The sequence below is a fragment of the Lissotriton helveticus genome, chromosome 7, assembly GCF_964261635.1.
Source record: "Lissotriton helveticus chromosome 7, aLisHel1.1, whole genome shotgun sequence".
Taxonomy (NCBI): Eukaryota; Metazoa; Chordata; class Amphibia; order Caudata; family Salamandridae; genus Lissotriton; species Lissotriton helveticus.
Genome location: NC_136068.1, coordinates 1,310,544,568 through 1,310,570,374, shown reverse-complemented (window position 1 = coordinate 1,310,570,374; position 25,807 = coordinate 1,310,544,568).

Sequence of the window (25,807 nt, the reverse complement as noted above, 5' to 3'; positions counted from 1 at the left end):
CACCTTTTTGTGGGACCTCTCTGTAAGCAAACAGAAGGCAGGGCAGAAGGATATCCCATCTTCGCCTGAGCTTCTCAGGTAATCCTTTGATCATGCCCTTTAGGGTCTTGTTGAATCTCTCAACAAGCCCATTGCATTGTGGATGATAGGGAGTGGTGAACTTATAGTTGACACCACATTCCTTCCACATAGCTGTCAAGTATCCTGACATGAAGTTTGCACCTCTATCAGATACTACCTCCTTAGGAAACCCCACTCTGGAGAAAACTCCAAGTAAGGCCCTGGCCACAACAGGAGCTGTTGTGGTCCTAAGTGGAATTGCCTCTGGGTACCTGGTGGCATGGTCCACCACCACCAGTATGAATCTGTGCCCAGATGCTGTAGGGGGATCCATTGGTCCAACAATGTCAATCCCCACCCTTTCAAAGGGCACCCCCACCACAGGTAATGGTATTAGGGGGGCCTTTGTGGTACCACCTGCTTTGCCACTTGCTTGGCAGGTTACACAGGAGTGACAAAACTCCTTTGTATCTTCTGACATGTGAGGCCAGTGAAAGTGACAGACAAGTTTGTCCCATGTTTTGTTCTGGCCTAGGTGTCCTGCTAAGGGAATATCGTGTGCCAAGGTAAGAAGGAAGCCCCTAAATTGCAGAGGTATGACCAACCTCCTGGTTGTACCAGGCTTGGGCTCTCTACCCTCTGAATAAAGGAGCCCATCATCCCAATAAACCTTATGGGTACCTTGAGCATTCCCAGCAGCCTCAGCAGCAGCCTGCTGTCTGAGGGGTTCAAGAGAAGGACAGGATAACTGAACCTGCCCCAAGTCTGCCCTAGAAGTTCCCCCTGTCCCCAGAAACTCAACCTGATCAGGTTCAAGCTCTATAGGGACAGTTCCTTCAGGGGTCTCAGAATCATCTTCCTGTGAAGGCTGATCCTCACTTGTAGGCATTTGGGAAGGCACAGCCTTTACCCTCCTGTTCCTTGTCTTGGAAGGTACTTGGTCCATTGTTCCAGGATCCAAGACCTGAGGTTCAGAGAGGCACTTTTTGGCCTGTGACCTGGTCACAGCAAGGACATGTGATGATATCCCTAACATCTCTGCATGAGTCCTGTACTCAACTTCTGACCATAGAGAGCTCTCCAGGTCATTGCCCAACAAACATTCTACTGGGAGATCAGCACTAACCACAACTCTTTTTAGGCCAGTTACCCCTCCCCAGGAAAAGTTAACAATTGCCACACTATGGGTAGTAGTGACATTGCTGGCATTGGTCACCAGGTAATTATCACCTGGTATGTATTGTCCAGGGTCCACAAAGCTAGGTGTCACCATAGTGACACTGGCACATGTGTCCCTGTATGCTTGAGCCACTTTTTCATTAATTAAAGGTGTCTGTCTGTACTTGCCCAAATTATTGGGACTGACAGTAGGGGAAAAATCAATCTCCCCATCACAAATCAGAACAGCCTGTGTGGGGACTCTGACTAGGTCAGAATCTCCATCAGTTCCCAAGGTGATACCCACTACCCCCTTAGTTTGTGGACCAACACTGCCAACTGTACTAGTGGGTGCAGGTGCCTTAGGGGCTGCAGTGTTGGGGGTTCCACCCTTTTTACAATCACTTGTCCAGTGAGTGGTGTTTTTGCAAAAGCTACACCAGGGTTTTCTTTGACCTTCTTTCTTCTTCTTCTTGGAAGTTTGGGACCCACCCTCAGTATTAGTTTGGGGCCCTGTTGAAGACTTCTGGTCTTTAGCTTTCTGCTCCCCACCCTTCTGGTCTGTTTTCTTTTGGTCACCACCCTGGTTCTGGTTCTGGTTCTTTTGCTTAACTCTGGTTCTAACCCATTTGTCTGCCCTCTTTCCCAATTCTTGGGGAGAGGTTAGATCTGAGTCAACCAAATGTTGATGCAACTGCTGGTTCTGACAGTTATTTAAAATCTGTTCTCTCATAAGCAAATTGTACAATCCTTCATAGTCTGTAACCTTACTTCCCAGCAACCAGCCCTCCAGAGCCTTAGTGGCACATTCAACAAATTCAGACCAGTCCTGAGTCTGTGTCTTCTGGGTGTCTCTGAACATTAACCTGTACTGTTCAGTGGTTAAGCCTAACCCATCAATCAGAGCACTCTTCAGGACCAGGTAGTTTCTAGAATCCCCATCACTAACTGTGAGGAGTCTGTCTCGGCCTCTACCTTCAAAGGAGAGCCACAAGATTGCTGCCTACTGCTCCTGAGGGACCTGCTGTACTTTGCAAGCTCTCTCAAGTGCAGTCATCCACTTGTGGATATCATCCCCAACTTTGTAGGGGGGCACAATCTTACTCAGGTTTCTATTGTCATAGGACCTGTCTTTATCCTTAGGGATAGTGCTGCCACCAGTGGATTCTAATCCACTCTCTCTAGGCTGCCTTGCTCTAGCAAGTTTCTCTTTGGCCAGGGCAACTTCTAACTCTTGCCTCTGAATCCTAAGTTCAGCCTCTCTCATTTTGGCCTCATGTTCCCTTCTCTGAGGGCTAGTAAACTCCCTTCTGGAGTTGCCATGAGAACCTCTAGAAACATGGGAAGTATTGGACTCACCTGAGTGATTCCTCCTCCTCCTATGCTCCTGGTTAAGTCCATTTGGGGGTCTGAATGGGTTGGACCCACCTTCAGTCCCAAATAAGCTTAGGTTAGCCTGGTTAAGCCTGCTGACTCCACCTGGCTATTTCTACCATCATCAGAATCACTTTCTTCCTCCTCCTCCTCTTCCTCTTCCTCAGGCTGAGTATTCCCAAGTGGTCTGGTCTTCCACATCTATCTGGATGACAGGGGCAGGGGCATCAGGGTTATCATCTTCAGTGGGAGAGCCTCCATCTCCAGTCCCTGAGGGGCCTGGTTTGGAGTTCTTTAGAGCTTCAGACTGGTCTAACAGCTCTCTGAGGTGTCCTGCTGTAGGAGTAGGACCTGTTTTGATTCCTCTCATGGAACACAGTTGCCTCAGTTCCTTAAATGGAAAGATAGCAAATTTGGATGGTACCCTTGGAGGGTCACTCTCAACAGAGGTGGTTCCAGTGGATCCCTCTGCTCCAGACATTGCTCTAGTGTGGTGGATGTGTTGCAATCTACCTACACTTGTGTTTTCCTACAAAACCTATCTAGTAGTTGTAGTCAAGGTGTGCTACTCCCTATCCTCTACAACAACTAAGTTCAGTAGAACTTAAGTATATCTAGTCTTGTTTTAGTGTACCTATCAGGTACCTGTATGATCTTTCAAATGATATTTTCAAAGATTGTAATGGTAAAACAACAGCAAGCTCAAATCCCAATCCGCTGCTCACCAATGTGAGAAGTTGGCCTGGTATATGATGCTCACTAGTTCTAGTGATCACCTTGTACCATGCCAAGCAACCCTTATGGTGCAGGTTGTAAAGTCAACCTTATAGACAAGCTATCCTAGGGGTAGCATGGACTAAGCAGTCTTAGGCTAAACTCTGTAAAGGCATGTGAAGCAAGCTGTTTTACCATACACAATCCCTTGAATACCAAATGAACGGACACCACACAGATATATATTTATATATAGATTTATTTCTACAAATAACCCTGATACTCTTTATGAGCACAGAAGCAAATGCGTTAAAACAAAACACAGTTTAAATACACAAAAGTTGCACAATTATGGATGAGCCCTAGGGGCCACCTAAACCATATACTAAAATAGTGGTATAAGAACCACTATGGGGAAAGTGAAGAGGCCTAGGGCCTGGGGAATCGCTGGAGCTGTTCGGGACTAGCAGTGAAGAAGTCGGGAAAGGCCCGCGGGACTCGGGTGCACTTTCCGCACTGCACCCGAGTCCCGCAGGCCTTTCCCGACTTCTTCACTGCTAGTCCCGAACAGCTCCAGCGATTCCCCAGGCCCTAGGCCTCTTCACTTTCCCCATAGTGGTTCTTATACCACTATTTTAGTATATGGTTTAGGTGGCCCCTAGGGCTCATCCATAATTGTGCAACTTTTGTGTATTTAAACTGTGTTTTGTTTTAACGCATTTGCTTCTGTGCTCATAAAGAGTATCAGGGTTATTTGTAGAAATAAATCTATATATATTTTCAATATATATCTGTGTGGTGTCCTTTCATTTGGTATTCAAGGGATTGTGTATGGTAAAACAGCTTGCTTCACATGCCTTTACAGAGTTTAGCCTAAGACTGCCTAGTCCATGCTACCCCTAGGATAGCTTGTCTATAAGGTTGACTTTACAACCTGCACCATAAGGGTTGCTTGGCATGGTACAAGGTGATCACTAGAACTAGTGAGCATTATATACCAGGCCAACTTCTCACACCTAGCGAGTGGAAGCACTCAATCGTACGTCCCCTCATGAAAAAAGCAAATAAATCTCCCACAGACCTTGCTAACTTCCGCCCAATTTCACTACTCCCTGTCCTGGGAAAGATCACCGAACAAATGGTTCATAAAGAATTAAAAAAATACGTTGATACTCATAAAATTCTTCGCCCTCAGCAGTCGGGTTTCCGTTCACATCATTCTACGGAATCTGCCCTGATTGATCTCACGGATTCAATAAAGCTACTACAAGATCAGGGGAAGAACGCCGTCCTGATCCTATTGGATCTCACGGCGGCGTTCGACACCATCTCCCACTCCCTACTGATCAATAGGTTTAGGGACATAGGAATCACAGACGTTGCTTTGAAATGGATAACTTCCTTCCTGGCGGATAGGTCCCAGACCATTTCTCTGGGCTCCTTTCTCTCTAAGGAGAAGAAGGTACACTCTGGAGTTCCTCAGGGCTCAATATTGAGCCCCTTATTGTTTAATATATATATGGTCCCTCTCATCACCCTAACAGAGTCATACGGCATATTAGTAACATCATATGCCGATGACACTCAGCTGATTGTCCCTTTGGAGAACAATTCCATAGATGCTGAGTTGAACTTTAAGAAGTGTTTGAGAGACGTCTTTCGCTGGATGAATCAAAACCATCTTAGCTGCAACACCAGTAAGACGGAAATTTTGCCTATCGGTAAAAATCTCCAATTATGTCCCAGCAAATGGTGGCCAGATGACATCCCGGCGCCACCGCAAGTGGTAACATCAGCAAGAAATCTTGGAGTGTTATTTGACGCCGATTTATCCTTCGACCAACATGTCAGGAATGTTGCAGGAAGCTGTTTTAACATCATTAAGTCACTAAAAAGTTCTTTGACTTTCTTCCCATCGACTCAAGAAAGGCAGTGGCAGTGGCCTTAATTCTTGCACGTCTTGTTTACTGCAACGGCCTGATGGCTGGCGTCAAAAAGAAAAACACCCTTAAAAAACTCCAAGGCGTGCAGCATGCAGCGGCTAGATTGGTTCTCAGGTTACCGAGGAGATCATCTGCCTCGGCCGCACTTAATATCTTGCATTGGTTGCCGCTCCCTAAAAGAATATTGTTTAAAATCTTAATTATAGCATTCCGGGCATTCAATGGCATTGGCCCGACCTACCTCATTAAACGATTTCCACACTACAGTCCCGTTAGGACCTTAAGATCCTCAGGTCAGAATTTAATCAAGCTGTCAAAATTTAAACTCAAGACGAAAGGAGGCAAGTCCCTATCCTTCTTAGCTGGTAAAGCTTGGAATTCTATTCCCAACCATCTCAGAACCCTTACTCATGAAAACCAATTCAGAAAACAACTCAAAACATGGATTTATTCTCTTTCTGACGAATATGTAATGTCCCTTATATAGCTTCTCTCTGCTTTATTCTCTCACAACCGTTGGTTGGCGCTATGATTTCTGTTGTTTATTCTCTTGCACACTGTTTATTCAGCGCCAAGATGCTCCTTTCGGAGCGACCGTTTGCGCTTTAGAAATACACAAAAATATACAAAAATATACAAATAGGACCACCATCCCCCATGTTAATCTATGGAGCAAGATAGCCTTACAGTAGTGAAAAACGAAAATGGCTGCCATTCACTACCAGAGCATGTTACCTGCACCAGTACATGCTCTACCTTTCACATACACTGCACCCTGCCCAAGGGGGTACCTTGGGCCTTCCATAGGGGTGACTGATGTGCACAAAAAGGGAAGGGTTAGGCCTGGTCAGTGGGGGCACTGACCAGGAGGACATGGCAGTTCTAAACTGCACACAGGCACTGCAGTGTCAGGCCTGAGACATCATTTTAGGGCTACTCTTGTGGGTGGCACAATCAGTGCTGCAGGCCCACTAGTAGCATTTGTCATCACCAGCCCTGGCACACCCAGTGAACTTTACTAGGGACTTCATGGTGATACAAATATGCCAAACATGTATATCCAATCAGAATAATACTTTACATAGGGAGCACTTACACTCTGGCACTGATCAGCAGTGGCAGAGTGTCCAAAGCATCTAAACCAGCAAAAACGAAATCCAGCACAGCATCAAAAATACAGGAGGTAGAGGCAAAAAAGATAGGGGAAACCACACCAAAGATGCCAGGTCTAACAGAAGGGGACTTTAATTGTCAGTTTGAGCCATTAGAAGGTTTGCCCAAGGATAGTCCCTGTGAAGAAGATAAGTATTGGGCCATCCCGGAGACTGCCTGCCCATTTGTAAATATCTGGTCCCCTCTGGAGATCCAGATAAATTGCCTTGCTTTAAAATACTCTCTAAGGGCATGCAATGGAAGAACAAAGTCTGACTCATCCAGCAACTTTTAATTGATGCAAAATCCTGGCATAGGGTAGCCGACTACAAAGTCATGACACGGCACAATAGCGACCATAACACCCTTGTACTAGAACTACATGAGTTAAACCCTAGGAGTGCCACGGGGGCACACTCCCCAACGACAGGCTGTCTCTCACAAACTGCAGGAAGAGGGTACATTGGGCGGACATAATCCTGGCACAAGATAGGCAAGGTTCCCTGTATGAAGCCATTATTCCAGGCATCCTGACTGCAAGCAAATCTGTACCTACTGATGGCACCAGAATTGATCACCAGTTGGTTACCCTGAATCACACTAGGTTAAATGTCGATTACGGTTGACTTCTTCTTTCCCACAAAGATCATCAGGCCAAACAGGAAACGCGCTCACCCCTGGTACAATGACCAATGCCAAAAGGCTAAATCAGCCTTGTTTATATCCATCAAGGCCAACAATCGTCCTGTAATTAAAATAACCAGAGCGGCCTACAAGGCCAGTGTCATTGAGGCAAAAAAAAGGGTGGGAAAGCGATAAGTGGGACACTTTGAGAAACTCCCTGGGTGCCCGTGACATGAGGACCTTCTGGAATGTTGTCAATACCGGCAGCTTTGAGGCTAAATCGGCGATAGAGCCAAACCTAGAGGCAGACGTGTGGAGAGACCACTTTGAGTCACTGTACTCAAGCGCTGAGACACTGACCGACCTAGCAGCTGAAGGCCTCTCCCAACCGGTCGACTGCCCAATTGCACCTAGGATCAACCCCAGGGACTACAGATGACACCCCGACAATAACTCTCAAAGAGATAACGGGTGCCCTCTCCAAAATAGCCCTGGGCAAAGAGCCAGGATTAGACAAGATCCCAAGGGACCTATTCCATAGTGAATCCATTATTTGGACGCCATACCTCTGGGTTTTATTCAACGGCTTCTTACAAGGCATGTAGCTTCCTGCCAGCTGGGTCGGAGCTGAAATAATCCCTATATACAAAAAGGGCTCCCCGCTGCTACCTACAAATTGCAGATATTAGCCAAAAAATATTTGCGCGGGTGCTGCTGCTTCGGTTGCATGGAAGAGCATGAGATACTTAGTCCTCTCCAGGCAGGATTCAGAGAAAAAATGTCCATGCTGGACCAAATCCTCAGGCTGCAGATATTATACTGCAAGATCGTGTGTTTGGAGGTGGCACCTCTACTTAATATTTGTAGATCTGAAATCAGCGTTCGACCAGGTCCCAAGAGACAGGCTGTGGTCAGTCCTCCATGTGATGGGGGGTCCGCCATACCTGTGGCAAATCATGAAGTGGTTACATGAGGGAAACTATGCGAAAATCAGATTAAGCAAGGAAGGAAAACTTATGGCCCCCATCCCTGTAAGTAGAGGCGTCTGCCAGGGATGGTTCCTTGCCCTGATTCTTTTCAGCCTATTTATAAATGGGCCAATTGATTTTTTACTTAGCAATAAAGATTTGGATGTCCCTAAGTTGGTATCACGTAAAATTCCAGCCATGATGTTTGCCGATGACACGCTATTATAGTAAAAATCGTCCATGGGGATACAGAGGGTACTATATAGATTTGAGACGTTTTGCAGAGAAAGAGGGCTTGAGATCAATTTCCAAAAAACTAAATTAATGGTGTTTAACTCAGCCAGAAGTACCCGACCAAACCCAAGTTTAAATGGTAAACCCTTAGAGAGAGTATCTGCTTTCGATTATCTCCGCATAACTATCATGGAAACAATGGACTGGGGGGCACAAATTAAAAAAATCAAACTTGAAATTGACACAAACATCGGAGGTGGCTTGCGAATGTTTCTAGAAAATCCAGCCACAAACCTGTGAGCCCAGCAATAGAAATATATAAGGTCCGAGCTAGGGCAGCGGCGCAGTACAGAGCTGAATTATGGGACCACCACAGTTCTGAGAGTCTTACAAAGACAGAAAACACCTTCCTCAGGCTACTGTTTGGTCTCCCACGAAGCACCCCACTAGCGCCGCTCCGAATGGACCTGGGGGTAAGGCTATCGCTGAAGAAGTTAACCTTAGACCCCTTTTATTTTGGCAACATCTGTGGGTCACCCCAGAACTAAGAGAGGTGATGAGTCTACCGGGGGTGGGCAAATTACCCTGGCTCTCCTACATTCGACACATTTCAGGGTATCTGGGTCGGGGCAATCTCTGGGCTGACCCATTAGAGGCATGTGCCACCGTGTTCAGGAAAGAGCTAAAGAATTGCTATTGGGAGCTCAAACTGGCCCAACTTCAGAGCAATCCTTCAGTAGCCAAGCTTACTGCAGTTTTCTTACAAAACCTAAGGACTGGCATAGCGTAGAGCCGGCACTCAACGACATCAAGCCATCAACTGCCAGAAAACTCTATCTGCAATTCACACACAGGGTCTTGCCACTCCGCTCCTTTACAAATAGATGGGCGGGCTTGCAAATCCTGGGGTGTCCAGCATGTGACTGCGCCATTGAATCAGAATTCCATGTCTTTTTTGTTGCCCCGGGATACCACAAAGCGAGAAAACGACGGTTGGTCCAGATATGCAGAAAATTAGGTACCAGGTGCTGTTTCGAGGCTTTTAGGATACTAAAACATGACACCAGCCTCCCTATAGCATACTCTGTAGCAGGCTTTTTATTCTCCATGTGGTGCACTCGAAGAGCATTTTTAAAATCAACCCAATAAATAAGATCTATATTCTCCTTCAATAGTCACCTAATGAAGGATGTTAAATGGATTACCAGCTTTATCGTCCGACTGAGAATGATTTTAATGATGTACCATATTTTTATTTTGTTTTTATTGTTAACTGGGTGTGGCAGGTTCGAAAGAACAGGGCATAGGCCAGGTCGGGTCAGATAGGGTTTTATTTTCCCAAAATACGTTTTTGTCTATGGGTAAGTCTTTCTTTGTAAAAGGGGCCAGGAACCATGATAGCGGTGGTTCCCACTCTCCTGGGAACCGGCTTGGCTGGAATGGTCAGGCTCCTGGTCCCTGGGTCTGGCTCTCGGGGATCCCGTCTGGTGAAATAAGATAAAAAAACAACAAAAAAGAAATAACAGGACTCTTGCTCTTCAGAGCCCAGTTTGTGAGGGGCCAATTAGTGAGGAGAAACACCATACACAGGGCACTGGGTGAGACGCGAGAAAGGGGGTTGGGTCTGTGCTCGTGCGGAGGTGTTATTTTATGTTATGTTATGTTATGTTAAAATGGCTTTTGTAGAGCGCACGGCTACTCAAAAAGAGTGTCCCGGCGCTTTTAATTGAATAAGGCTGCAGTAAACTAACATAACACATTAAAAGAGAAAGAATCACAGATAAAAAGAAAACAACAAACACAGGAGGCCTACTGGGGGAACAACCAGGTTTTAAGGTCCTTTCTGAAGGCTAATAAGCTAGTGGCTCCCCGAAGTGGAAGGGGCAGAGAGTTCCACAGTTGGGGCGCCAGTAATCCAAAGGAACGACCTCCCAGGCGTGCTCGCTTCACTCGTGGAACAGTTGCCAGAAATAAGGATTCTGACCTCAGAGAGCGAGCCGGTTGGTAAAAGGTAAGTCTCCTTTGGAAGTACTTAGCACCCGTCGCATGGAGGGCATTGTATGCCAGAGACAGAGCCTTAAAGGCGATCCGCTTGCGAATTGGGAGCCAGTGCAAGGTCTGGAGCAAGCCCGCAGCACTGGCGCGTCTGTTCAGTCCGTAAATTGCTCTTGCCGCAGCATTCTGCACAACTTGTAGCCGCTGTAACAGGTACTCTGGCAGGCCCAGGTACAGAATGTTAGAATAATCCAACCTGGAGCCTATCAGGGCCTCCACAGTCAGCTTCCTGTGCTCCTCCGATAATAAGGGAAGAAACCTCCGTAGCATCCTGAGGAGGCCGAAACACATACCCGACACCCCCAGAATCTGGGCCTTCATTGTCAGCCCCGTGTCCATCTTAACACCCAAGTTCTTAGCCAGTTGGGATGAGCCCGTTGGGGGGAACATATTGATAGGCCACCACGCCTGCCAGTCTGGCTCCGTGTCGCACCCACGTGTGCTGGAGGGGTATTTTAAAACCTGGTGGGGTTTGGAGGTGTTTCAGTGGTCTGGTTACGCTCCTTCCTTCCCACCCACCCCGTAAACTTGCTCCGTTCCTGTTTGAGCCACGCTCCTCCTGGGGCATGGCACAGCAGGTCGCGGGGTCGTTGGCCTCCTGGCTCCCTCGTGGTTCCAGCCGGCCTTGGTCTTCTACACTCTCTTCCTCTAGTCCTCTCGTCACCTCGAATGCTCCTGTATGCCACTCCTTTTCTCCTCCGGTGTCTGGACACCCAGGGGACCAGAAAGTCTTCACAGATAACACTGGGCGTGGGCTGACGTAATTTGTGGGTGGAGTTACGCCTGGCATAAACCCCCAGTTAAAGGAGCCGTACTCCTGTTCGGGGTTTGCAGGGAACAATAAAGATTTATTCTCCGCGATCCACTCGTTGTTCTGGAATGGAATAAGAGTAGGGGAGACAGGTATAGCGGACCACCAGCCAGTTTTTTGTTTTGTCCTCTCGCTAGGCGACCCGACCCGTCACACTGGATTATTATTTTTGAGATTTGGCCGCCTCTAGCGACGAAGTCAGAGCTCTGACCTCCTAAATCTGGACTGATGACTTACTTATAAATATTGCACATGCACTTTGAATTGTCAATTATGTTTTCATCTTTGATTGATATTGCAACCTATATGATCAGACCTTCCTTTCATCGAGCCGCCAATTGATTGCACTTTACTATACACTGCTCCAGGTTGTACCTGGGTATGTTTTAACTAATTGCTTTATTGTATGTGCTCAGATTTGTTGTTCTCTTTTATTTTTACCTGATCTTAAAGCAAAAGTATTGTATGTTATTTCACATGAGCTTTTAAGGTCAAATTGGCCGAAATAAAGTAATTATTGATTGACTGTTTTTTGTGTTGCTAATAACTTTGTCCCCTTTTGAAGAATCTCTATGAAACCTTCCAGAAACAGAGCTACTTTTTGACAAGTTTGCGCATGGAATTTTCAGGGTGCTTTCTCAAGCAGGGGCTGAGAAAAAAGAGGGAACCAAAACGCAAAATCCCCATGCATTTTCCATAGAACTTCTTTAGGCAGCGCTACAGCGAAACCTGCTGAACAGATTTATACCAAATTTTTCAGGAAACTAGATCTTGGTCCACAGATTGCACTGTTTGTGATTTGGTGTAAATCCGGTAAGTAGAAATTAAGGTTAAAAAAATAATTGTATGTCTGGATAGTTGTGTATGTGAGAGACTCAAGATAATCTCGGAGCAGCGTCAATTAAAAAATGAAGCTTTCTGATTGGCCCAGGGAGCTTTATTTTTCCTAGGTCATCTTGCTCCAGCGGAAGTCAGATTCCTGCAGGAGTGAGTGCTCTGATTGGCTGCCACCAACATGAGAAAAATGTTGCTGGCAGCTATTACAGGATTTGGGGACTTGGGGCCCGATGTAGATGGCTCATTACCGGTCGGTAAACCTGAAATTCGGTAAATTTCAGGCTTACCGACCGGTATTGAGCCATTTGCTATGAAGGTGAGGATTTGGTAAATACCGAATCGGTATTTACCGATTTTGTAATTACCGAATCATTATTTACCGATTCGGTATTTACCGAATCGGTAAATGGCATGTAGGAAGCACATTTAAGAGTGTTTATGTGCTTTAAGGAACAAAAAAGAAATAAGCAAAAATTGGCACGATCCCATGGGTCTCCTGCGGTATTGGGATTGTAAAAAAAATAAATGGCAGATGGGGCTACCTTGTTTTATTAATGGGAAGGGGGGTGACACCTCCTCCTCTCGCCTTTACAGGCCCCGGGGAATCCACCACTGGGCCAAAATTACTCAAAATGAGTTGGGTGCCCTTATTGGCCGCAGGGACTCAATCCACGGGGCCAGCTCACTAGCTATCTCCCGAGGAGCCCACCCTCAAGCCATAGTGGTTTGCCTGGCCGCACCAGCAGGAAAACCTGTATTTGCTCCTGCTTGGTTAGAGCATTTTTGGATCTCCTGCCAAGTGGGAGCAAGCACAAAGTCTGCTCCCAGCAGGCAGGAGCTTAGAAAATGCTCCCACCAACTGGGCACAGACTGTTGATCTGTTTCTCTGGCCACAGTGATGCGGGCAGGAAAACAGATCAAAATATTGCTACCGCCTGGAGGGAGCAGCATAAGTAGCTCTCCCTCTGGGCGGGAAAAATGCTGTCTCCCGCAGCATGTAGGAAGTTGGCTGGGACCACGGGGGCCTGGGGCTGGCCTCACAGCCCTTAACAAGGATATGGTGGGTACCAGTGCACCCACCTTTAATAGTGCGGGCTGTGGGAGATGGGGTCCCCAGGGCCTAAGAAGGCTCTGGGAGGGGGGCCACGTGCCCCCTCCCCTTACATTAAGAGAAGGCCCTGGGGAATTTGGGTTTCCAGAGCCTAATAAGGCTCGAAAGGGGGGGGGCTTGTGGCACCCCTTCCCTTTAATTACAAAAACTAGCCCTGGGGGATGGGGCTCCAAAGCCTAATAAGGCTTAGCGAGGGAGGCCATGCGGCCCTTCTCCCTTTTAGTGAAATAAAAACAGCCCTGGCGGTTGGGGCCCCCAAGGCCTAATGAGGGGTGCCATGTGACCCCCACTTTCATGAAAAAGGTACTGGGGTGGGCTTGTCAGGGTCTAATAAGCCTCGGGATGGGGACAACGCAGCCTCCACTCCCCTTTAATTGAAAAAACAGCCCTGGAGGATGGAAGCCTCTGGAAAGGGGGGCTCGTTTCCTCCATCCCTTTAATTTAAAAAAAACTTTTATAAAAAAGGCTCTTGGAGATGGGATCCCCAGGGCATAATAAGGCCCCCTCCCTTTTAATTGGAAAAAGAGGCCCTGCAGATGGAGAGATAAAGGCCCTGGGTGATGGAGTCCTCAGGCCCAATAAGGTTTGTGGAGGGGGCAGTGCAGCGCTCCTTCTCTCTCATAAGAAAAAGGTCTCTGGGGGTTTGGGTCCCCATGACCTAATAAGGATCAGGGACATGGGCATGTGGCCCTCCCTCACTTTTAAAAAACTTAAGGTCCTGTGGTCACCCTTCCGCCGTGCATGGCCAAAGACCGTATGTAGCAGGAGTGTGGCTTTACATATCATAATAAAATATTACTTTACTTTAAAAAAGCTATAAAAATTCACTGGAAAAAAATAAGGTTAAAGTAACGTTATAGTTAGGTGTGATAAAAAATATGTTTTGTTTAAAAAAAGATAATAATCTTAGGAATTCTCAGAAAACCCAAAGGTTAAAGTATAGTTAGGTGATTAATTCAATGACAACATTAATGTTGTGAACTAAAAAAACACAAGAATTCACCAGTTATAGTTAGCGGAGCTAACTATAACTTGCGCTCCCGCCATGCACTGCTTATGACCTCGCATATGACATCACTCATGACATGTTCTATGACATCATTTATGACATCACTCATGACATTTCAAACAACATCATTGATGACATCACTCATGACATCATCCAAGCTTCTTTTGTACAAATTGCTCTATAAACAGGTACAGCATTAGCACTATGAAAGTAAATGCAAAATAGCTCAGATTAGAATTTGGCATCATTACTGCTATCAAACATACAACCTCCATAGGTTAAGCAAGCTTGTTTTCTGTGAAACATTGACACTATACCAGACACTACATGGGTAGGCGAGTTCATACTGATTATAAACTACAGATGAAAGTGTAACCGATTCTACACACAGTGTTCAAGACTACCTGAATTTGCCACTACAGGCAAAATTCACCTTCAGACAGTCTTGTTTTCTGCCCTCAGCTGTACCAGTAGTCAGAGCTGTATTGAAATGGCTCATGCTAAATAACGTTTTATAGTGAAAGGCCCACCGCTGCAGTTCTTCCTCCACTGCTGCTGGCTTTTAACTTTAAAGAAAGATTTGCTTTGCCTCGAGTGGAACCAGTTGCAGCTACTGCCAATAACGAATTGGTGAGTCAATGGAGGTGAGCGTGGAATAATTAAAAAAACATAACATGACTAAAATAACTTACCTGCTGCTGCTGCTGTCGGACATTGCCTAAGAGCTTCTCTGCTCCCTTCCCCAACCAATCACGATGCTGCTCTCACATGAGAGCAGCGTTGTGCAGTTGAGCAGTGCATTCTTAAACACATCACAATTGTATGGTTGACTGACAACTCTGCAGTAGAAACATGTCCTCATGTTCATTGCGCAAGAATCAAATTAAGGGTTCACGAATGTGTGCGATGCAAAGAACTACAGCTACCGCAATGGGAAATGAAGAGGTTCTAACAAGCAGAGCTATCGTAAACATGTTTTACCTCTGCTGAGTCTGCTCTAATCTGGTGCAATAATCAGATTATGGTTTGTTTAGAATGGGAGTTGTATGACCCTGTCACTTATGAATAGTGCTCCCTCCGGTATGAGGCGAGGCCTATTTCAGAGCACAAGACCCCTCTCTTCCGCTTGTGCATGGGGACAGGTGACCGTAACTAAGCCTTCTCAACCCAGGTCCCTGAGGTTGCAGAGATTGCAGGTTTACAGTCAGTCGAATGTTTAGAAACAGGCTATTATTGGAAAGCTGGTAAAGAAAGGAAAGCTTTAATGAGCAGTGACCCGCCACACTGAAGTGTTTGGAGGCTACAAGCCAGACTGGGCAGGGGCATAACATAAGGACGAGGAGCATGCCAGACTGGAGCATAAGGGGCCACAAACTAGACTGGGGCCCAACGAGGTACAAGGATGTATGTCATTACATTGCATACTAATACCATGCATGCCATACAACACGGGTATTACTACGCGATGTCAATGACAACAACATGCCATTACATTGCATACTTTTACCACGAGTATGCCTTTACCACGCATGCCATTACAACGCAAAGGCATGCATGGTAAAGCTATACTCGTGGTTAAAGTTTGCAAGGTAAGTGACGACCCTACCCCTACCCCTACCCCCACACCTACACAACACACTACTCCCACCCCTACACTACCCCTAACCCTAAAACACTACGACACTACAACATTACCCACACTACTCCCACCACTACACTACGCTAAACCCTAAAACACTACTACACTACAACACTATCCACACTACTACCACCCCTACACTACCCTACACCCTAAAACACTACAACACTACCCACACTACTCCCAACCCTACACTACCCCAAGTTCTAAAACACTACTACACTAAAGCACTACCCACACTATTCCCACCTCTACACTACCCTAAACCCTAAAACACTACTTTACTACAACACTACCCACACTACTCCCACCCCTACACTACCCTAAACCCTAAAACACTACCACACTACAACACTACCCACACTACTCCCACCCCTACACTACCCTAAAGCCTAAAACACTACATTACTACCCACACTACTCCCACCCCTACACTGCCCTAAACCCTAAAACACTACAACACTACCCACACTACTCCCACTCCTACAGTACCCGAAACACTAAAACCCCCACCCCAAGCACAATCAGCCTTACCTATTTCCTCGTGGCTCCAGCGTCGCCATCTCTGATCCCGGTTCCTGCTTCCTGCGTCGTCAGAGGTGCACGTCGGTGTGAGGAAACAGCCTCAGTTTGCTCACAACGACGTGGATAGCCATTACATCGCATGCATTGTAAAAGCGCATGCGATGTAATGGTATGGGTAGCTTTTTCTACGCGTTGTAACATCGCATGCATTGCAATGCATGCGATGTAATAGCAACGAGTAGTAAAACGTGCGTTGTAATGGCTGTTCCCCAGGTACAAGCACATTGGGACTGAAGGGGGTGGTACAAACAAGACTGGAGTGTGACGGGTAGAAGCCAGACAGCTGTGCAAGGGGGTCTACTACACTACAATACTACCCACACTACTCCCACCCCTACACTACCCTAAACCCTAAAACACAACTACACTACAACACTACCCACACTACTCCCACCCCTACACTACCCCTAACCCTAAAACACTACTACACTACCCACACTACTCCCACCCCTACACTACCGCAAACCCTAAAACACTACAACACTATCCACATTACTCCCACCCCTATACTACCCTAAACCCCAAAACATAACAACACTACCCACCCCACCCCAACCCCTACACTACCCTAAAGCACTACAGCACTACAATACTACCCACACTACTGCCACCCCTACACTACCTTAAACCCTAAAACACGACTACACTACAACACTACCCACACTACTCCCACCCCTACACTACCCCTAACCCTAAAACACTACAACACTACCCACACTACTCCCACCCCTACATTACCCCAAACCCTAAAACACTACCCACACTACTTCCACCCCTACACTACCTAAACCCTAAACCACTACTACACTACACTACCCACACTACTCCCACCCCTACACTACCCTAAAACACTACTACACTACAACACTACCCACACTACACCCACCCCTACACTACCCCAAACCCTAAAAGACTACAACACTACCCACACTCATCTCACCCCTACACTACCCTAAACCCTAAAACACTACTACACTACAACACTACCCACACTACTCCAACCCCTACACTACCCTAAAACACTACTACACTATCCACACTACCCACACTACTCCCACCCCTACACTACCCCTAACCCTAAAACACTACCACACTACAACACTACCCACACTACTCCCACCCCTACACTACCCTAAACCCTAAAACACTACCACACTACAATACTACCCACACTACTCCCACCCCTACACTACCCTAAAGCCTAAAACACTACAACACTACCCACACTACTCCCACCCCTACACTGCCCTAAACCCTAAAACACTACAACACTACCCACACTACTCCCACCCCTACACTACCCTAAACACTAAAATCCCCACCCCAAGCACAATCAGCCTTACCTATTTCCTCATGGCTCCAGCGTCGCCGCCTCTGCTCCCGGTTCCTGCTTACTGCTTCGTCAGAGGTGCACGTCGGTGTGAGGAAACAGCCTCAGTTTCCTCACAACAACGTGGATAGCCAGTAGATCGCATGCATTGTAAAAGCGCATGTGATGTAATGGTATGCGTAGCTTTTTCTACGCGTTGTAACATCGCATGCATTGCAACGCATGCGATGTAATAGCAACGAGTAGTAAAACTTGCATTGTATTGGCTGTTCCCCAGGTACAAGCACACTGTGACTGAAGGGGGTGGAACAAACAAGACTGGAGTGTGACGGGGCAGAAGCCAGACAGCTGTGCAAGGGGGTCTACTACACTACAACACTGCCCACACTATTCCCACCCCTACACTACCCCTAAATGAGTAGCCCTACTGGCACCACAAATCTTATATGCTTGATGATTTTAAACCCTGTTTTTATTTTAATTAGTGCTGTTTTAACTATTCCTGTGTGACGTGGGGCTTTTGCATTTAAATCTGCCCACAACACAAGAATTAGAGCAAGGCAGACGGTGGAACCTTCTTTACAAATACACCTAACCAAAATAACCCCTAAAAGTAATTTCCCCTTATGTTCTAGGCTGGGGCTTGCGTGCACACCGAAATACACCCACCATCACAATGATAGTTCTAGCTAGAACTTAACGTAATTTCATTTATAAGCACAGGTGCACCACATGTAAGGATTGTGAAATCTATGTCACAAATTTATTACAAAGACACTGGCAGTAATGTCCAATTTTTTAGAAAAATCCACTTTATTGTTCCATTTGTAACCAAGAACAGCCGACGCGTTTCGTCCCAGATGGGACTTCTTCAGGGCTGTATTGTAATAAAACAAAACATATAAACATGCAATTAAAATTATGACCAATTGATATGCTCAGCCGAGCAACAATAGTCACAAATTAAAAACATAGCTATTCATTTTACAATATCCAATTACATCTTAATGTGCAATAGGCGCCTCTGATACTGGGACATATAACATGGCCTCCCCAAATCTAGTACAATATCATATTATCAATACATTCAATTTACTAAGTCTCACTCCATTCCTAATCAAGACATGAGAAAAAATTAAGACATGAGAAAAAATATGAATTGTATCAATAGAACAAAGATATTTGTGTAAAAAACTTGTTGCCCACAACACAGTTAAAAGGGAGATCTAGGAAGCATTTCTTTTTTGCGGGGGCATTTTAAACTTACTTATATTGTTCAGTGCCTTTTCCTCTGCAACTGACCCCGGTCCGCCCGGGCTGCCGTGCCGTTTGTGCGGAGGGCGGTTGACCTGATTTAATTCTGACACAATTCCGACTTCCGGCGGACGCGGTCTAGTCGTCCGCCGGAAGAAAGGTATTTGGCCATACATGTTTCGGACGCGTGCAGCAGGTGCGCCGCTGGCGCGCCGAAGGCAAGCCCGTCTGCGCCTGTCCAGGCACGTCCGGGACCAGGGGCCAGTACCCCTGCTCAAAGCACAGCTAATCCGGGTAACTTTTTAACATATTCTAGATCAACTTTGATCAATCTAAATTCACATATCCACTATAATTGTGCGGATTGTATCAAGGCTTCACCCGAACTGACAGAAGGGCCATTCACTTGTTTAAATTGCAAGTGGAGTAGTCTAACGACCACAGAACCGGCCCACTACTTAGGGAACAAGGGCGCAAGAATTAAATGTCTCTATTTTAATGCAAGATCAGTACCGAAGCATTCACAGGAGATTTGGGATTCTATTCACAAACTGAACCCTCACCTAGTTTTCGTTACAGAAACTTGGTTAAGTGATATTAATGGCCCGACATTGCAACAGCTCTTCCCCCAGGATATAAAATCTCAATGCAGGATAGACAAGGAAAAGAGAAGAGGGGGACTTTCTATTATATTCAGGGACAATCTCACTTGTCTCCCTATAACAATTGCCTTGTATGATGAACATGAGCTACTAGCTTTCCAGATATCTAAAGACAATCATATTCTATTAGAAGGAGCTGTAGTCTATAACCCTTTGGGACATTACACTGATTTCAGTGCAAGGCTACTTTCACAAATCTTCTCCGCATGTCTTAAATATAAAAATGTTTTGCTAATTGGGGATTTTAATATTCATTTTGAAAAAACAGACTCCAACTTAAACAATGGATTCAAGGACCTACACACAGCGCGGGCCACACATTAGACCTGTTGTTTGCTAACATAGATACCATTCTGATAGAGGAGATCAAACCAGTAACATGGACAGATCATTCTTTAATTCTTTTTTCCTTTGATCACGTTATTTCAGCCGCTAGGCCTTCTTTATTAATGCGGGAATTCAACAGACCTTGGAAACGTATCACTCCTGAAGGCTTTAAGTCTCACTGGCCTGATAACATCACTACGGCCTTCTTGGCATCTCATGTACAAACACTATTGCCCAGAACTTGGAAAATGGGATTAGCAACACGCTGGATCTATGTACCCCTAAAATTAAATCCAAAAGACCGAAAAGAGTTATATCCCAAAAATGATACACCACTGAAATTAAAGTACTAAAAAGAAACTGTCAAAATAAGGAGCACATATGGCGAATGTCTCGTTCAGACATTGATAAACTTATCTATAGGAATGAGCTCAGAGCGTACTACTCAGCCATAAAAATAGCAAAAAAATAACATTATACACAAAGAATAAATGAAAATGGTAATTCTGCTAAAGAACTATATAAAATTATAAATGAATTATGTAAACCCAATTGCTTGTCCCAAACATTACATCCCTCAATCGGGAACTGTGAAATGATTAGTAATTACTTCATTGATAAAATAAAGGAAATATATGCTACATTTAATACTAGCGACAATATGAAAGTATCTACTTGCTCCCTTGAAAATCCTGAAAATTCTACTAACTTAAACAGCTTCACACCGATAACAGAAGATGAAGTGGCCAGTACCATGTTAGAAATTAAATCTGGCTCATCCCTTGATCCCTGCCCTCATTTTATTTTTAGACAGCTTATACCGATTTTAACCCCTGCCATTACGCAACTTTTAATAAGTCTCTGGAAACAGCTGTGTTTCCGGAGATATGGAAACGAGCTATAGTTCTTCCTTCGCAAAAAAAAGCGGTTTTGAATGTAACAAACCCAGCTAACTATAGACCTATATCCCAACTCCCTTATCTCTCGAAGGTGCTGGAGAAACTAATAAATAGACAACTGTCTAAATATTTAGAGGATAACAACTTACTGGACCCAAATCAAACAGGGTTCAGAGCTATTAACAGCACAGAAGCCACTCTACTGGCTGTTACTGACAGCATTGGAAATTCTCTGGATCAGGGCAAATCTGTGGCCCTGATCCTGCTAGACCTGTCGGCGGCGTTCGACACGGTCTCCCATCATCTTCTACTAGAGAACTTGCTAGGTAAAGTGATAAATGGGAAAGCGCTAGAATGGATTGGCTCATTTTTGCAGAATAGAACGCAAGTGGTACAATTAGGAGCCTTCCTATCCAAACCCAAGCACCTCAAATGCGGTGTTCCGCAGGGAGCATCCCTCAGCCCCACATTGTTCAATGCCTATGTTCACCTTTGGCACAAATCGGAGCACGGTGGGGTCTGGGGGTTTGCTCCTATGCAGATGATACGCAACTTATACTTAGGCTGGGGAAGGGGCAGGCAGACAGCAAACTGAGGCTCAACATTTGCCTAACGGAAATGGCTACATGGATGGTAGAGCATTGCCTCAAATTAAATGCGGACAAAACCGAGATCTTATTGTTCGGTGAGGCAAAACACATATGGGAAAACTCCTGGTGGCCTGCCTCGCTGGGAGACTCTCCATCACCTAAGCATTCAGCCAAAAATTTAGGCATCACTATTGAGGATACATTATCCATGCAGGCCCACATTTGAGCCCTGTGTGGGAAAAGTTTTGCCACACTAAAACTCTTAAGAAGACTTTTTGCATGGATCCCCTTGGAAAGTAAGAAATAAGTCACACAGGCCCTATTAGTCAGTAGGCTGGACTATGGGAACGCACTTTTTGTAGGCATGCCTCACTCCCTATTTCAACGATTGCAGGTAGTGCAGAATGCTGCAGCTAAATTAGTATGCAGGAAGGGCAAATACAGCTCTGCCAAAGAATGCTTAAAACAACTCCACTGGCTGCCCATGCGCCAAAGAGCCTGCTTCAAGCTTCTGGGCCATGCCCATAAGACACTCAATAATAAACGACCCATTATCCTTCAGAATAGGTTACACTTCTACCTTCCTGCCAGACCTTTAAGATCACAACATCTTGCTCTTGCCATAACAAAGAAAATTAAAAAAAATAAAGCAGGAGGACGCACCTTCTCTTATCTGGCTGCACGTCATTGGAATGAACTTCCAGTGGAACTTAGATTAACTTCCAACTATAATCTCTTCAGGAAAAAACTTAAAACACAACTTTTTCCTGAAGACTGACCCACGATAATTGGCTAATCCAGCTTTCATCTGTTACTAGAGTCCTTAGCGCCGTGACATCCCTTGGGATAAATGATGCGCTTTATAAATAAATAAATAAATAAATAAACACTACTACACTACAACACTATACACACTACCATTGCGGCGGGTACTGCTGCAAGCACCGCGTGCCGAATTGTTAAAAATGCGTGATGCGCCCACCAGTGTGGCGGGTGCATCCTAATCTCCCCCACAAGACCGCCGCACATATGGCTGGTGGGCCCGTTTTCCGTCAGTCCGCCCACCATCCGAATGATGCCCTAAGTCTGTGAAAGGACTGACTTGTTGAGTGAAGAAATTAACTCAGTTTCTAGATAAATTGTAAATAACATGTAGTCACCTATTGATAATCCCTTTGAAGATCATTATTTTGTCAGAGGGTTAGGAAGGATGGAGTCAGGACGTTTAGGTTATGGACCTCCAGAAAATTACATGGATATAAAGTTTACTCTACACATTTCAGTTATTCAGAAGAAGATTCTTAGAATGCTAAGGCAGTAGATGGTTTTAACTCATCTTCAGTGTTAGTGATATTTTACATGCATATAATTTCCCTGGTATTATGGGAACTCATCAAGAGCATACTCATTCTGATTTGATTGATGCCCCTCACATAAGCTGATTTGGGGCATTACTTGATAACTGGGCTGCTTGGATGGTTCAGTTAAATTTTGATTATTGTCACCATAGTTATTTATCTTCATGCACCACTAGAGAAAATCATTCTTCTAAAGTCCGTGGAGGAGTGGGCATATTGCCAGCAGCTGGGTGCACTGTTTGATTACTCCCATGTTTTTAGGCATTTAGTAATATTTTTATGAAAACAAAGAATAATAACCCCTCATAGAAATTATGACTGCAAGGTTGATATGAAAAGAGCTGTATAAATTCCTTGCTGTCAAGTATATGCACTTCCTGAATCAGAAATAGAATATCTTAGACATTATTTAGATGAGAGCCTGCATAATGGGTTTAGTTGTCCTTCACAGTCTTCAGCATCTTCCTCATTTCTTTTACGACCAATGAAAGGGGACACTAGAGTGCATGCATGGAATACACAGCCATTAATAGCACCATGGTGAGGAATCAGTATTCTATGCCCTTGATATCTGTTTTGTTACATCGTCTCACAAATGCTAAGTTGAATGTCAAATGAGCTTATCCTTTGACTAGAGTCATAAAAGGTAATAAGTAGAAGACAGCTTACAGCTTTCCATACTAGGGGCCCACTTAGGATGGCGGTCGGAAAACCACCCCGATCGCCATGGAGGCGGGAAACAACCGCCCGCCGGAACCGCGGATAAACCAGTGGTCAAATTAGGAACAAACGCCAAAAAGGACCAACCGCGGCTGTAGCGGGCTAACAAAAACTGCCCTACGCTGGCAGTGATGTCCAAAAACCGACAGCGGCGGTCGGAAACGCAGCGGAAAAGCTACAACCTGCCGTAAGCAATGCGGAGACACTGCACAGGAAATTAGTATATCCCCGATGGTTCCACGGGACGAACCGCTGTTTCCGACCGCCGCGGTCGCACATTGCAGTGAATGAGAGAGCCAGCGGAAGAGCTGCAGCATGGCCACCGCAGCGGACGATCCTCACAAAACATGGCGGACGATGCAAAAACATCACAACAAAGGCAAACATTGCACAAAAAAAGTAGTCATGCCCCCCAAATACACAAAACACATACAAATTAAATAAATAAATGCCAAACAAAAACATACAATTTCCAGGACAACTCCCACAACACACCTGACAGCAAAACCCCATTATGACACACCCACACAGCTGAGTATAAAACCAGCCCCTTCACTGACCACAATCCTTTACAACACTCCAGAAGAGAAGGGCACACACCAGACCTGACAGGAGAGGCAAGAGAACACAGCACACCCACCACCACCACCACCATCACACCAGCACCAACAATCCCCCAGCACATAACACACCTCACACACAAACACCACACCCCTGCAACCAAAAACACTTTAAACACCACACACCATGGCATCACAGAAAATGCCCAAATTCACAGAGAGTGAGTTGACAGTCATGGTCAATGAGATAGTCAGAGTGGAACAACAACTGTTGGTAGCCTGGTCAAAAGACACCATTAGCCACAAGGACCCAAATGTGGGAAAGGAGAGTACAAAGGGTCAATGCAGTAGGGAACACCCCGCGATCCAAGAAGGAGATCATGAAGTGGTGGCATGATCTCAAGAGGGTTGTCAAAGAGAGGAGAAGCAAGAACCGGGAGCTGTCTGACAGGACTGGTGGTGGCCCTCCCATCCCATCGAAAACATTCACTCCATGGGAGGAGAAGGTGCTTGCCATACTGCATCCTGAGAGTCTCACAGGAGTATGCGTGGGAGTGGAGGCTGGTAAGTACAAACAAATGTTAACCAACACACTGATATGTACTGTATTGCACATCCAAAAACACACACCACACCAGACAAATCACATCCATCAGCACCTCACACCCACAAAAACCTGTCCCACAGATCCAACAGACACCCACTCCCATGTACCCTAAACATCTCTTGCAATATAACCATGGGAGCATGAGCACAGTCAGCCTGCACTACCACTCCCACCATGCCCCCTGTCCCACACCCCAGCAGCATGGAGCACACACTCCCTCCCAGGAGCCCCTGGAAGCCATTGCATTGTCCACCAAAAAAACTAACAGGTAGGTAGCCATCTTGCTTGTCAGGCCTGTTTGGGGTAGGGGGGCCTGCACCTATACTCCCACCATGCCACCTGTCCCACACCCCTGCAGCATGGAGCACTCCCTCCCTCCCTCCCAGGAGCCCCTGGAAGCCATTGCATTGTGCACCAAACAAACTAACAGGTAGGTAGCCATCTTGCTAGGGAGGCCTGTTTGGGGGAGGGAGGCCAGCACTCCTACTCCCACCATGTCCCCTGTCCCACACCTGAGCGGGATAGAGCCCTACCCTACCCAGGAGCCCCTGGAAGCCATTGCATTGTCCACCAAACAAACTAACAGGTAGGTAGCCATCTTGCTTGTCAGGCCTGTTTGGGGGAGGGAGGCCTGCACTCCTACTGCCACCATGCCCCCTGTCCCACACCCCTGCAGCATGGAGCTGTGGAAAAGTAAATTTTGCCATGTTCTGTGCCCCTACGTGTTCCCCATCTTATGTTATGTGTGCATGATTAATATGCATATGTATTCCCATGATCGATTAAAGACGCAATTACAATCGTGTCCATCTCTAGTATGCCAGTTTCCAGTTCTCGTGAAAGCTACGAGTATTAGGCCTATGTAAAGTTATGTTGCCACGTTTCACAGTGTGCACGTTATTTCATTGTAAAGTCCCCGTTTCTAGGCCTCAAAAGGGCCCGGACTCAGATTCAGCTCCTGTCTTCTGAACCCTCTTCTAGGAGCGATACAGCCCCCACCTGTATCCCTGACCCTTTACTTACTTCCTGCCTCACAGTGCCCGGCTCGGTGTGGCTCTGCCTGCCAGTCTGCCAAGAGTATGTTATGATTCTAGTTATCAGTCCAGCCCTCCTTCTCTGCATTCCTAAGCTACTGAATCGCATCAATAGTTTCCGTCACAGTCTAGCTTTTATGTCTCCATGTAAGAGAAATACTGTATTAATGGTCATTTAATATTCCTCAACAC